The sequence below is a fragment of the Miscanthus floridulus genome, chromosome 16, assembly GCF_019320115.1.
Source record: "Miscanthus floridulus cultivar M001 chromosome 16, ASM1932011v1, whole genome shotgun sequence".
NCBI classification, from domain to species: domain Eukaryota; kingdom Viridiplantae; phylum Streptophyta; class Magnoliopsida; order Poales; family Poaceae; genus Miscanthus; species Miscanthus floridulus.
In genome coordinates, this window is record NC_089595.1 from 33090904 (window position 1) to 33107261 (window position 16358).

The following is a 16358-nucleotide window of genomic DNA, read 5'->3' on the forward strand; positions in this document are numbered from 1 at the left end:
CTCGTATGGAGAAAGATTGAAGCCTAAGAGGACTTTCCTATGTATAAGTGGAGGAGGAGATCACATTGTAACCCTTGTGGCGAGAATTATAGCATTTGTGTTGCTTTTATAGGTGCACATCTCTTGTGTTTGTTGATAATATATTAACATGCTCCGATCGGTCCAGAGGCCAGAGGAACACGAGCTGCTCTGCTACATCCGACAGCCGAATAACAAATTAGCCACAAAACTGCAAGTGCATACATCCAGAGGTGTACTGTTCATTTAGGGAGACATGTCTATGATTAATTACACACATAACTAGGTGTACAGATCATTTAATTTTCATATCAAGTTCTGATTTGGTGTATGATGGATGTGATTGTACTTTCACCATAACTCAGCACATGCAAAGTTTGTATGTTATATATGCATGCTTGAAACTGACATTAATGTTGTGTTTTTTATTGCACTTCTTTTATGTAGCATCTGATTCAGTTGCTAGTCCTCAGGTCTTTGTCTTCCATCGATCAAAGTAATAGTATAGAATATCGGTAAAAGGACGAGATACAAGAGATAGCACACATCTGACCATCTTTACGTTATTATGCATGTGGCATTATTTGAATAATCTTGCTGATTGCCTACTTCTGAGAAAAACCCTAAAATCTCAACTAACATGGATCAACAGTACTTCCTATAGTTCCTATATGAGCTAAAAACACATGTTCTTAAACCATCAAACTAGCAGTTCTCAGATAAACATCCATCTCATCCAAAAGCCGGGCATGCATATTACCTGAACCTGGAGGAGCAATCAGAAGGGACTAAAGCCGACACCCTGCTGTTATCCTCTTGTGCACTGACATGCAAACTCCACTGTGATACCCGTTCCTGTGAGAGATCAATAAGATTCCTAAGTTTTGTTGGCACTTAAAACGCCATGTTAGTTGAGATTTTGGCTATATTATCACAAAATTTTCTATCTATGTTCAGATTTGTAAATATTGGACTCCTATATTGCCATAATGTATGCTTTCTTTTTTTTTAAATGAGCAAGGCACTAGATGGTGCCCTGTATGAAATACAAGATAATAACTAAAGTAGTAAAAAGAAAAACAGCAACATCTACAAAACATTAGTAACACAAAAAGGACTTGAGCTACAACCAAACCGCTCGAACAACCTCTGTAGTGAGCTATCAACAATAGGTTATAATGAAGTGTTCTTCCCAATATTGTCCAATTGCACTCACAAATGACAGAAAAGGCATGAATGATCAAAGCCCGTATATGGTTCGTGCACTGTCTCCATTTACAGCATAATATCCAAAAGATGCGGATTGTGATAGAACCGTCCAATTTATACATGAATAAGTACGGTTGTCCCCGTTTAACACGTTGACGCGTGCGTACTTTCACCTATATACACCTGCTAGTCCGCCGAGTGTCACGAAGGACCACGGTAAATCAACATCATAACCAAGATCGCATGATTAAGCAAATACACATCACATTCATAGAGTTGCAGCGGAAATAATATTACAAATGGGTTCACAAATAAGAGTACAAGTATGGGTTTCAAAATAGATTAGGGAAACACCATAGCTTTCAAATGATTATATTAATATAAGTTCCAAATACATTGCTAGCATAAGTGACATCCTCTGATAAAAGCATATAGATGAGAAATAAATATAGAGTCACCGAGCCCACCGGCGGTTAGCCACCATCTTCAGCAGGCCGAGAACTTCACCTGCAACATGGTGGGATAAACCCTGAGTACTCGAATGTACTCAGCTAGACTTACCCGTCATAAACCAGAAATAAAGTGACACCAAGGAGTATGCAATGCTTTATAGGTGGAGCAAGCTTGACAAAATTTTGCATAAAATCCACAAGTTGAGCTATACATTTTATAATTCGGTAACCAAGTTAATTATAGCTATTCATCTCTACATTAGCACATGTACTAGAGCAATCATGTGATTAAGCTAACAAGCATTAGTAACCATATCCGGTGTAACATTTCCATATTCATCATAACCATCAAATTTCATCAATTAATGCTACGTTGCCGCTGCTCAGTCAAGTTCTCACTATCCGAGAGAGACGGCGACTCGAATCGATTCCAACTAGCTGGGGAGTTATTCCTAACACAAACCCAGACATACCTGCATCAAGGTAGTCTTAGGTCACCTTTGGTACAACTCAGGTACAGTCACGGGTCCGAGCAGCGCCGCACCCTCAGGGATACTACCAGTCTGCCAAGAAGTTCAGGCCTGGCTTGCCCTTGGACTCAAGCCACTAGCTCCCCGCACATCCTTACTACCTCTAGTGTGCGCACTTTCACTTACTAGGTCCTGGCCTGAGTTGAGCTACTCGGCTTCGCAGTCGGAACAACTTATCCAGCCAACTAAGTGCTAGGCATGCGTTCAACATGATATGAGGACGTACAGCGAATCGGTCCTTAACCGACACAGACGGGGATAAATAGGCACCAAGACCTCCATGCCTTGTTGCTTCTCTATCATAATCCCACCTGGTCTCCTTTTATTTATCAACACATGGTTATTTCCACGATAGCAAATATAGCCAACCGTGCTTTGGTATCCACCTATATCTCGTAGGTGATAGGAAATCACCCGACTTCTACCGGTCTAAGCATTGCTAAGCATACATTCGATCCTGGACCTACATAGGGTTCAAGGTATATTTTCGGATAAGGTAGTTCTATACATCAAGTGGTTCCAATCAACTCTTATAACCTAATGCATCAAACATAAAGGACTCAAAGTGATATTTGTAAAAACATAGGAGGCTTAGAATGCTCCGGGGCTTGCCTGAGATCCAACACTAGGTTAGTGTTTGTTAGACGACACTCGCCTGGTGAGCATCTCATGTTTAGGCATGTACTCTAGGGGTCCCTCCATCTTCGGGATAGGTCCACCAACACTATCTTCTGGTTCGACTCCATCATCACATCCTTCACGTGGTGCATCTAGCGTACCTAGATGAGATGCAACAATGCAAGTGTATGAATGCGAAGAATAGCAATATGAGATGCCTCACATAAAAGTATTCAAGATGAGCACAAGGTTACACCGAACATATATAATCACTCCACATTACTTAATTAAATATCCCACAACCTATCATGCTAGGATAGCAAGGAAGGTAGCACCAAGCATGACACAAGTTTCATAAGGTTTTAGGTATATTAACTTAAGAAATGCATAACTAGAGTTCTAAACATTCAGCAAACATGATTCTTAACTTTATGGAAAGCTTATTAAGTTATCTATAACTTTCTCATTATCATTTTAAGATAATTCTACAGCTAACAAGGTCAAACAATACCAAGAAGACATCTTTGTCCAAATTTGGACAGAAATCTGCCATTCCACTTTGAACAGCTATAACTGGAGTTCTAGACCACCAAAAATGGTGTTCTCTAACATTTTGGAAGCTTAGGAAAATCACTATAACTCTACTATTATCACCAATACATGATTTCATGTTTAAATGAGCCAAACGATACAATCATTCAGATCTGTCCAGAGGACATGCAAAACCTGATAGCAAACTTCTAAAATCTATAACTCCTAAACCATCAGTCCTAAAATCATAAAATTTTAGGAAAAGCAATATAAGGAAATTATTTACAACTTTGGTATTCACCCTATTTACAGAAAACATCATTTGATCTACGAAGTTATCATCACAATAGAAAATGCACATGCAGCCATTTCATAATGTAACAATTTGATGTTTCACTTATTTTGCTAACAAAGAGCATGCACACATGTGCCATAAAAGAACTTCAACCACCACTAATATACTTAGCAACACTTTATTGATTTTACTTAAAGCATCACCAAATACAATTACAAGCTTTATCTACCATTATGCTTTTAGTAATCCGTTCTCCTAATAAACATATATATAATTTTAGTGATATATGAGAACAACTAGTTTGGGGCTGAGATTTTTATGAGTGATATATGTTATCAAAACATGGCTACTATACAAATTTCACATGCTTAGGATTTATAATTTAATTACTATAAAAAAGACAAATTGCTATTGTAAGAAAACATGTAAATGCAAGATAAATCTAAAAATCATCATTTTCTACAAACATGTAGCCATATTATGGTTTCTCAGGTCGCAATATTACCATGCAAGGGCAAGGGAAGCACATTTTACATTTTTGCATATAAAAAATATTTATAAACCATTTAAAACCATTTATCAAGCATTAACAAAGTTAAATCAATAACTCAACCATACTGCATCTACTAAACATGAACTTTTTACCACAACACACATATAGTATCAGTAGCGTACCATAAAAATTTCACAGCAATTGGAGCACCACAACTTTAGATATGAGAATAATAAGCAAAACAAGCTAAAATTGTATATTTAACAAGATTAAATCAAAACATTATAAAAACAGTACACAACTAGTATGTTTAATATTTTTATTAGCTAGAGCATGTCATCACAAGATTAACACAACTAGAAATACCATTTTTGGACTTCTATAACTCAAGATATGCATCCGACAACTTAAAAGGATTTTTAAAAGCACTTTGAAAGAATAAATAAAAACAGCAGAAACTTTATATTAACACATATCATATTATAACTCTACTGCATATACCTACTCACAAGTATTCCAAAATGTCCTTATTTGCTATTTTATGATTTTCTACAATTTATTATGATTTTTCCAAAGTTTTCACCAAAAAAGAAAAACAAACTTGGACCGAGGACCCCGAACTTCCACAAAAATAAATTCTAGTGAAACAGTCCTTCCAGCCACTATTCATATGAGTCAACAGCTTCGTAGTTAGGACCTTCGCTCTTGTTGAATTCATGAGAGAGGTCCTTCACATGATTTTGGAGCAGAGGAGGTTGACGGCGGGTCGATTTCCAGCGAGGTGGTCGACCTCTGGCGGCGAGCGACGGTGGCGGAGTGCTAGGGCGCTCGCGGCTTGCCCCGTGGCGGATGGAGGCGGCTCGACCATGGCAACATTGGCCCAACGGCTGGCGGGGACGGCTCAGGGTTGGCCAGCCTTGGCTAGCAGGGGCCAGCAGTGGCGGGGAGCATCCCCATCACCAGGCATGCCCACTGGTGCTCATGGCGTGGCCGAAGATAGCTCGAGGTGGCCAGCATCGTGCGCCGGTGGCCATGCCTACAGCACCTCCGGCGGCGGGGTGCTCTAGCGACCATGGTGGCTAGGAAAGGGGCACAGGAGGGGTGGCCCGAGCTAGATATGGCGATGACACGCTTGGTTGGGTGGAGATAGAGTGTAGCTGTGGCGCCACGAGCTCGCGCTTGGCCGGCCATGGCGAGCATGAGAGAGAGCATGGAGAGAGGAGAGGGAGAGCAAGAGCGAGTGAGAGAGAGGTAGCTCGACATCTCCAAATCGATGAGCGTGGGTGAGGTGGTGGTCATGCAGGCAGCGAGGGCGCCATGCATCATTGAGCCCCTGCGCATGGTCGGCCATGATAGCCAGTTCGAAATCAGCTGACAATACCACCTCAAAAATACCACTGAAACTCTACCTTTCCTATCCTCTATCTCCTGATCTGGTTGTCCTATGATCATGGCACAAGAGGCAAAGTTGTAGATCTTTGTGAGGTGAATAACATTGATTTAAGGATCAAGAGCTAACTCGGCCTAGATTTGGAGATATGGATCTTCAAAGGAGGATACCCGAAAATGGAACTCTGAATTTTAGTTTTAGGCCGACTGAAATGACATTCTTCTCCCTCTTCCAACTCCTAATCCGTTTAGTTTTGGCACAAGCTATAGTAACCAAAGTTGTAGAGCTATGCGAGGTCAACAATTTTGCTTAAAGGATCTTGGGCTGGTTTGGCACGGCTACGAAGATACAAGCCTCCAAAGTAGGGTATATGAAACTAAAAACTGAATTCAGTTAAGGGCTGAATTCAAGAAACTTTTTCCTGGTCTCGCAATAACTTTTGAAAGTCCAAACGTGCTCCAAAAATGATGAGACTTGTTTTGTTGTTTTCTTCACAAAGTGTACTTCAACTAATATTAAGGAATCTAGTTGAGTTTCCATATGAATTTGGAAGATAAAAATTAACAAACATGTCAACTTGTTGTTGTCAATCGGGGACTTAGAATATTTCTGAGAGCTCAAAAGGAGCACTGCATTCAAACTTGAGGCCACTGTTTCAGCCACTTAGGAGTTGAAATAGTTCTTGGTCCAAAAATAAAGTTTGTTGTACTCCACTCAAACTTCAACTTTTATTGAAGGTCCAACTCCATGCCAGCACTCCAAATAGTTGGTCAACATAGGTCAAAACCACATCATCAAAAAGACAATTTTAGCTATTCCCACACTTAGAAGCATTTTCTTGACATTTGCTCAACATGAACCCTTCATGACTTTTGTTGTAGAGTTCAATTAGAGTCATTTGGGCAAGGTAGCAAGGTTTGGTCGACATCTCATATTCCCATTTAATTAATAAAGCAATTCAATCAAGGTTATAACTTATCATTTCATGTGACTTCTTGGTTCCAAACTTCACGAAACTTTTCCACTGGTCAAGATGGATGCATGTTGATGTAATGTACATGAAACAAGCATGTTTAACATTACTCTTGTGAAATCTTAACAAGGGTCCACATATAGACAATGCTGTGTTGTCCAAGTTCAAGTTGGGACTCAATTTCATAGATTGGATCTCAACACCTTTGTGACCACTTACTAGTTTGAACTAGAGCTCTTAATTACCACTTAACTTGTCATGTTGGAGCTCAAGCCCACTGCTTCACTGGTGATAAACACCTGAGGTGTTACAGCCCTCCCCTTTACGAGAATCTCGCCCCGAGATTGGGTGCGAAAGACTTTTAAGGGAAAAGAAGCGTGCCATCCATTTTCCAACATCAATGATAGCATTAGGCTACTTAGCTTTGGAGCATCAGAGAGGCTAATTTGGTCAAGACAACTTTCTAATATTTGCTCTTTGTAGTAAATTTTGTCTGAAGAATTTCTTTCATTGACTTCCATAAAGCATTGTTACTTTGGGAGGAATCCAAGACAGCATAACACTTTGTTCTTAGGATACAGAGAGAACTATGGAGCATAAACTAACTACCCATAATATCTATTTATCTAGTGAATATAGCATGGACCATGTGAACTTTACACTAGACTACAAGCTTCTGAAAGCTACTCATTACAATGGTTCCATGTTCATTCACAAAGTTCAAAAAGCAGTCCTCTACCAAAGTAGCTTGAGTACAACCTTTCATAAGGGATGAGATCACAGATGGGGTAAACATCCTCTAAGGCTATGAGAAACCAAGTAACCAACAGACAATATCTATGTCGATCGTAACTGTTCAATCACTCAGATGCCAACCGATGGAAAACTACATAATGTTCCATGTGTGTAGTTCTCTTTCTCTAATGATAACACTTTATTATCTGAGTCTGTTGAGTGAGCGGTGAATGTGATAGCTGACTCAGTGTTTTCGATGATCATTATTTGAGGGAATCCTCATATCCAAGTGGCAACAGTAATCTAGGTTGAATCTAATGCAACCTCTTGGGTAAAAACACATGGAAGGTACCAAGGACAAGTCCACATTGGAAATCATTACCGAAGGAGGATAGCGAGGTCTGGAGGACAACAAAAGTTGCAAGTATACACCAATTGGAAAAAACAGTACGCTACCAATATTGCGTATGATTTTCTTTCACGGTCCTGTTGCATAGTAAATTGGATTGACTTGCACTATAGCAAAACTAGCTTTGTTGGACTACATTTGACATTGAAGCTTTCTTTCTAATGTCAATCAACAACTCATAATCATAATCTGAAATCTATTGTTTGACACTTTTCAAATTGTTTTTGACTCATAATGGCACAAATTGACTTGCAGAACACCTTGACTGCTCAAGCATTGTTGATATGAGAGGGCAAAAGCAAGGCACAAAGGTGTGCAAGGAGTCTTTTCTAGGGCATCTAAAGGATTATCTAATGGCAAAACATTGACCATCTTGCTAATCTTGGCATCAATTACAAACACAACATTTCTAATGTGAGGGATGATAGTAGTCAGTAGAGAAATCATAGATTTTGTACCTCTCGATAATCAGTTCATATCCTACAAACTACTACTCCAAAATTTAGCTCAAACAGACACCGTTTGACTATCCAAACAAATCATCTACCAAAACTGCTTTGTTCTAAAATTTTGTGACCGAACTATCAAAACATCTCTCAAATCCGATGCTTTACTCAACCAAGCCTCAAACCAACTTAATACATTGAACTAACTTAAGCGAGGAATGAGATGACCAAGTTTGGTGTGAATTCAACCATGTTTGAGCCACTAATCACTGGCTTAAAGATAACCGGTTTAGTGCCATGAAATCTCGACAGATTTCCCGCTCTTCTTTTCCTTTGATTTACACATTAGGAAGTGTGTTCGTAGTCTTTAACTCTTTTTATGATAGCGGTAGCTTTCTCGCTGAGGATGGAGGCTAGGGTTTTCCTCATAAGCTTCCTAGGGAACAACTTCAACCACTGATTTAGGCACTAGCTCAACCATCCACAAGCATTAGACTGGTGGGCTATTTTTGAAGGGCACAATGCATACTTCACGTGGAGGGACAGTCCTACAAGATAAGGCACCGTTGCTAACTACTCTTCTATGCTTCATCCAATAGAGTCCTAAACAAATCCTTTGATAGCACCATATACATAACGATGCTGACTGAAATTAGGGATGTGCTTTCTCTAACTCTTTACTTAGCTGATACAGCATCTTGCACTACCCATGTGATTGTCCTAGATGGAATTGACTTGACAACACAGGGCCTGGAGAAGAAAGCAGTACTAGCATCACTAACCGGCTTTGTTGTTTCTTTGCTTAACATTGTTCTATGAGACCTAGCCTTCATAGTTACCAAAGAGTCGTTACCTAGCTAGAGATTAACCTTCCTACTAGTAACTAATTAGTTGTCTCTCAACACTTAAAAAGCTTCAAAACTTCTTTTTGACAGCAACAATTGTAGTTGATGTGCAAATAGACAGTCACCATGGAAGTTAGTAGAAAAGGGGGTGATACCAAAGAAGGTCAGTTTTTGTCTGCATGATCCTTATGCACCTAAAGATTGAGAACTTGGATAGGAAGCTCATGAGTACCAGGTGACCTATTATAGCACATAATATCTCCATCCATTGTCACTCGACTGTTAACTTGTCCAACATTACATGTTGTGTACCTTTCTGATCCAACGGGTATGACATAAGTTGCTCACTAGATGACTAATGTCATTACAGGGACATTCAAGTAGGGTCACTTGTCTACCACCTCTTGTAGTCTGCTATTGTTTATGTTGGTGATCTATTCTTCCAGATTATCCTTTTTGCAACTTCGGAAGGAAGCTTTACTACTTTTGGTCTGATATGGGGATCTTCTGATAAGATATGGGGATCTTCTGATAGGATTAGGAGAGATAATCGAGGAAAAGCTCATGATGAGATGACACATCGGTGTAGTTCCATAATAAATCATGATTAGAAACCTTGATACCAGCACGCACCCAGCAACACAACCATGTGTCGGCCAGCCACAAGGAGGCCTTAGGTTCTACTGCAGCACCGTTAGTCATTAACCAAGACACCATTACCGAACATACAACCTACAAGAAATCTCACATGGCACAAATTGGGTTGCATAGTAGCAAGCACAATGCAAAGGAGGGATAGCAGGCAAAGGTAGTCACAAGGTCAGGAGTCAACAAGGGGTGGTCCAAGGTAAAGACATGGCACAAGAGAAACATAGATTAGCTAACGAAGACAACTGAGCATGAGACTCTTGCTTTATTTTCACGCACGCCTTGAAAGTAAATATGGGATTTTTGGTCTTGCCGAGCAGCAATATGAGATCAAGACTGATAAATATCCAGGGACTTGAAAGAGTTGGAGACAAAACAAACGAGATTCGAGAGACAGAGCCAATGCACTGACTAGGGATTTAGTTGATAAAGCAATGACATGATTTGCGAGGAAAAGGTTCCAAAGCTAGGGTAGATAGCGATTAGCGTTGCACCAAATCATCTATAGAAGGAGCAATGAGGTCCGATAAGGATTTTTTAGAAGGGTCCTCCCACATAGGAGCGAGACAATCATGACACATGCAAGCATTCAAGGGAACTAAGCTTGGGCTTAAGGTCATGCAAAGGCATGGATATAGGTCTTCATAGCGCAATGTTCAAGGGCTAGCAACCACGTGTACAGGCTTAGGCTCCTAAGAGAGAACTTAATTGGGGACGACAACCATGAGATTATCAACTTGGACATTGTTCCAAGATAGCGCTCTTCAACACTCGTATGCTTACCGAGGACAAAAGGGGTGATAGCTACAACACTACCTAGATAACGAGCATCCACACATCTAAAGAACTAATGTGAAGAAAACTTGAAAGGAAGAACCTGACATTAGATTTAAAAGAAAAGCATGTGCAGGCTTCTAACAAGGTATCACTACCAGTTTTAGTTTTCAAAGGGGTGAAGTTTTTGCTAACTACTAACTTGTCATCTATTTCCTTTGGAAGCAAACATACAAGGCAAAGATAATCACACACTATCTTCAAGCACAGCTATTCAAGCAGCATGGAACAAGGTATTTTGGCCAAACTTCACATAGGGAAGATAGTAACATCACATTGATCACAAGTTACTCAGTACTAGAACAAAGTGAGGGAAGCATATTTATGCACAAGCACAATCATGATGCATGACCGTCCTATTCGTCCTCACAAAATTGCCAGCCTAAGGTGGCAATCGTGTTCTATGTCGGTGGCATAACACGTACTCTCTCGATACATAGCTAGTCATCAGCTACATTCAATCTACACATTCGTGGTTAGCGTACCTGCAGAAGGATTTCATTCTAGCCCAACCCCACAATTATATATGCAGAAATGAAAGTTTGGGCTCTAGGTTGCAAGCTAAATACTTCCATATATATACCCATATATATATATATATATATACTTCTGTATCAAAGCTACCCGAAAGTAAATATGTCTATACATACATGTAGAATATGCATATATAGCCGTACCAAAGCTAACCTACAATTAAATACTTTCATATATATATGAGATATATATACTTAAGTATAAAAACTACCTCTCCCATTTGACCGCACGCTCACGTCTTGTGGTCATGCCACTCACCATTTTACCTTGGGTGTAGAGGCATTTTGATCCATACATTACCACTCAAGTGAATGGCATCCATACAATAGCACGCCATATGGACGACGAAATAAAAATTGCAATTAATTAATCCCCCATAGTTAGTATTAGTTTACTTAGCCACCTAGTAGTCCTAAATTGGGCTTAACTAGATGTTGTCGCTAGCATAGTTTTGCAAATTAGTTTTGACAATTTTCCTATAGCTAAGGTTTTAGTCAAAATAGGATTTTTAAAAGAAAACTTTGTTTTGAAAACTAAGTACATGATAGTATTATGCTTAATCTTGCTTTGATGCTAGTTGCGAAAGAAACGTCCAATTTATACAAGAATAAGTACGGTTGTCCCCATTTAACACGTTGAGGCGTGCGTACTTTCACCTATATAAACCTGGTAGTCCGCCGAGTGTCACGAAGGACCTCAGTAAATCAACGTCATAACCAAGATCGCATGATTAAGCAAATACACATCACATTCATAGAGTTGCAGCGGAAATAATATTACAAATGGGTTCACAAATAAGAGTACAAGTATAGGTTTCAAAACAGATTAGGGAAACAACATAGTTTTCAAATGATTACATTAATATAAGTTCCAAATACATTGCTAGCATAAGTGACATCCTTTGATAAAAGCATATAGATGAGAAATAAATATAGAGTCACCGAGCCCACTGGCGGTTAGCCACCATTTTCAGCAGGTCGAGAACTTCACCTGCAACATGGTGGGATAAACCCTAAGTACTCGAATGTACTCAGCTAGACTTATCCATTATAAACCAGAAATAAAGTGACACCAAGGAGTATGCAATGCTTTATAGGTGGAGCTAGCTTGACAAAATTTTGCATAAAATCCACTAGTTGAGCTATACATTTTATAATTCGGTAACCAAGTTAATTATAGCTATTCATCTCTACATTAGCACATGTACTAGAGCAATCATGTGATTAAGCTAACAAGCATTAGTAACCATATTTGGTGTAACATTTCCATATTCATCATAACCATCAAATTCCATCAATTAATGCTATGTTGCCGCTGCTCAGTCAAGTTCTCACTATCTGGGAGAGACAATGACTCGAATCAACTCCAACCAGCTAGGGAGTTATTCCTAACACAAACCCAGACATACCTACGCCAAGGTAGTCTTAGGTCACCTTTGGTACAACTGAGGTATAGTCATGGGTCTGAGCAGCGCCGCACCCTCAGGGATACTACTAGTCTGCCAAGAAGTTTAGGCCTGGCTTGCCCTTGGACTCACGCCACTGGCTCCCCGCATATCCTTATTGCCTCTAGTGTGCGCACTTTCACTTACTGGGTCCCAACCTAAATTGAGCTACTCGGGTTCATGGTTGGAATGACTTATCCAGCCAACTAAGTGCTAGGCATACGTTCAACATGACATGAGGACGTACAGCGAATCGGTCCTTAACTGACACAGACAGGGATAAATAGGCACCAAGACCTCCATGCCTTATTGCTTCTCTATCATAATCCTGCCTGGTCTCCTTTTATTTATCAATACTTGGTTATTTCCACAATAGCAAATATAGCCAACCATGCTTTGGTATCCACCTATATCTTGTAGGTGACAGGAAATCACCCGACTTCTACCGGTTTAAGGATTGCTAAGCATACATTCGATCCTAGACCTACATAGGGTTTAAGGTATATTTCTAGATAAGGTAGTTCTATGCATCAAGTGGTTCCAATCAACTCTTATAACCTAATGCATCAAATATAAAGGACTCAAGTGATATTTGTAAAAACATAGGAGGCTTAGAATGCTCCGGAGCTTGTCTGGGATCCAACACTAGGTTAGTGTTTGTTAGACGACACTCGCCTGACGAGCATCTCCTATTCTGGCATGTACTCTAGGGGCCCTCCATCTTTAGGATAGGTACACCAACACCGTCTTCTAGTTTGACTCCATCATCACGTCCTTCACATGGTGCATCTAGCGTACCTAGATGAGATGCAACAATGCAAGTGTATGAATGCGAAGTATGACAATATGAGATGCCTCACATAAAAGTATTCAAGATGAGCACCAGGTTACACCGAACATATATAAGCACTCCACGTTACTTAATTAAACATCCCACAACCTATCATGCTAGGATAGCAAGGAAGGTAGCACCAAGCATGACACAAGTTTCATAAGGTTTTAGGTATATTAACTTAAGAAATGCATAACTGGAGTTCTAGACATTCATCAAACATGATTCTTAACTTTATGAAAAGCTTATTAAGTTATCTATAACTTTCTCATTATCATTTTAAGATGATTCTACAGCTAACAAGGTCAAACAATATGAAGAAGGCATCTTTGTCTAGATTTGGATAGAAATCTGCCATCCACTTTGAACAGTTATAACTAGAGTTCTAGACCACCAAAAAGGGTGTTCTCTAACATTTTAAAAAATTTAGGAAAATCACTACAACTATACTATTATCAAAACATGACTATTGTATAAATTTCACATGCTTAGGTTTTATAATTTAATTACTATGAAAAAGACAAAATGCTATTTTAAAAAAGCATGTAAAAGCAAGATAAATCTAAAAATCATCATTTTCAATAAACATGTAGCCATATTATGGTTTCTCAGGTTGCAATATCACCATGCAAGGGCAAGGGAAGCATATTTCACATTTTTGCATATATAAATTATTTATAAACCATTGAAAACCATTTATCAAGCATTAACAAAGTAAAATCAATAACTCAACCATACTACATCTAATGAATATGAAATTTTTACCATAGCACACATATAGCATCAGTAGCCTACCATAACAATTTCACAGCAATTGGAGCAACACAACTTTAGATATGAGAATAACAAGCAAAATAAGCTAAAATTGTCTATTTAACAAGATTAAATCAAAACATTAGAAAAACAATACACAACTAGCTTGTTTAATATTTTTATTAGCTAGAGCATGTCATCAAAAGATTAACACAACTAGAACTACCATTTTTGGACTTCTATAACTCAAGATATGCATCCGACAACTTAAAAGGATTTTTAAAAGCACTTTGAAAGAATAAATAAAAATAGCAGAAACTTTATACTAACACATATCATATTATGCCTCTACTGCATAGACCAACTCTCAAGTATTCCAAAAATTCCTTATTTGCAATTTTACAATTTTTCTACAATTTATTATGATTTTCCAAAGTTTCTACCATAAAAGGAAAACAAACTTGCATCGAGGACCCCGAACTTCCACGAAAATAAATTCCAGCGAAACAGTCCTTCCAGCCACTATTCATATGAGTCAACAACTTTGTAGTTAGGCCCTTCCCTCTCATTGAATTTGTGAGAGAGGTCCTTCACATGATTTTGCAGCAGAGGAGGTCGATGACGGCTCGATTTTTGGCGAGGTGGTCGACCTCAGGCGGTGAGTGGTGGCAGTGGAGTGCTAGGGGGCCCATGCGCACTAGCAGGCACTCGTGGCTTGCCTCGTGGTGGACGGAGGCAGCTTGACCATGGCAGCAGTGGCCTGACGGCCGGCGAGGACGGCTTAGGGTTGGCTGGCCTTGGCCAGCAGGGGCCGACAGCGGCGGGGAGCATCCCCATCACTAGGTGCGCCCACCGGTGCCCATAGCTTTGCCTAAGATAGCTCGAGGTGGCCTAGCCTCGTGCGTTGGTGGCCATGCCCGCAGCACCTCTGATAGTGAGGTGCTCTAGCGACCATGGTGGCTAGGAAAGGGGCACAGGAGGGGTGGCCCGAGCTGCATATGGCAATGACGCACTTGGTTGGGCGGAGAGAGAGTGCAGTAGTGGCGCCATGAGCTCGCGCTTGGCCAGCCATGGTGAGCATGAGAGAGAGCACGGAGAGAGGCGAGGGAGAGTGAGAGCGAGTGAGAGAGAGCGCCTGAGAGTGGGGATCTTCTGGGGGTAGCTCATTATCTCCAAATCGATGAGCATGGGTGAGGTGGTGGTCATGCAGGCAGTGAGGGCACCACATAGCATTGAGCCCCTACACACGGTCGGCCATGATAGCCAGTTCAAAATCAGCTGACAATACCACCTCAAAAATGTGACTAAAACTCAAACTTTCCCATCCTCTATCTCCCGATCCAGTTGTCCTATGATCACAACGCAAGAGGCAAAGTTGTAGATCTTTGTGAGGTGAACAACATTGATTTAAGGATCAAGAGCTAACTCGGCCTAGATTTGGAGATACGGATCTTCAAAGGAGGATACCCAAAAATGAAACTCTGAATTTTGGTTTTAGGCCGACTGAAACGGCATTCTTCTCCCTCTTCCAACTCCTAATCTGTTTAGTTTTAGCACAAGTTGTAGTAACCAAAGTTGTAGAGCTATGCGAGATCAACAACTTTGCTTAAAGGATCTTGGGCTGGTTCGGCATGGCTACGAAGATACAAGCCTCCAAAGTAGGGTATACGAAACTAAAAACTGAATTCAGTTAACCGCTGAATTCAAGAAACTTTTTGCTATTCTTGCAATAGCTTTTGAAAGTCCAAACATGCTCCAAAAGTGATGAGACTTGTTTTGTTGTTTTCTTCGCAAAGTGTACTTCAACTAATATTAAGGAATTCAGTTGAGTTACCATATGAATTTGGAAGATAAAAATTCACAAACATGTTAACTTGCTGTTGTCAATCGAGGACTTAGAATATTTCTGAGAGCTCAAAAGGAGCACCGCATTCAAACTTGAGGCCACTGTTTGAGCCACTTAGGAGTTGAAATAGGTCTTGGTCCAAAAATAAAGTTTATTGTACTCCACTCAAACTTCAACTTTTATTTAAGGTCCAACTCCATGCAAGCACTCCAAATAGTTGGTCAACATAGGTCAAAACCATATTCCAAATGTTTCATTCCTTGTGCAAATAGTGTTCATCAGAATTTAAAATATTTTCAATTCCTATGCAAACACTGTTTAACCGAATTTAACATACTTTTGGTTACCGTGCAAAACACACCTAAAATTTAAATATTTTTGTCTACTATTCATCACGGCGCGGCGGCGGCGCGCCTAGTCATGCTAGTTATACAATATGGTGAAGTTTCATGGAAGACCCAGGTAAACATGAAATCTGATAGAAGTCAAAGCGTTAGGAAGACTAAGAAGATCAAGATAATGT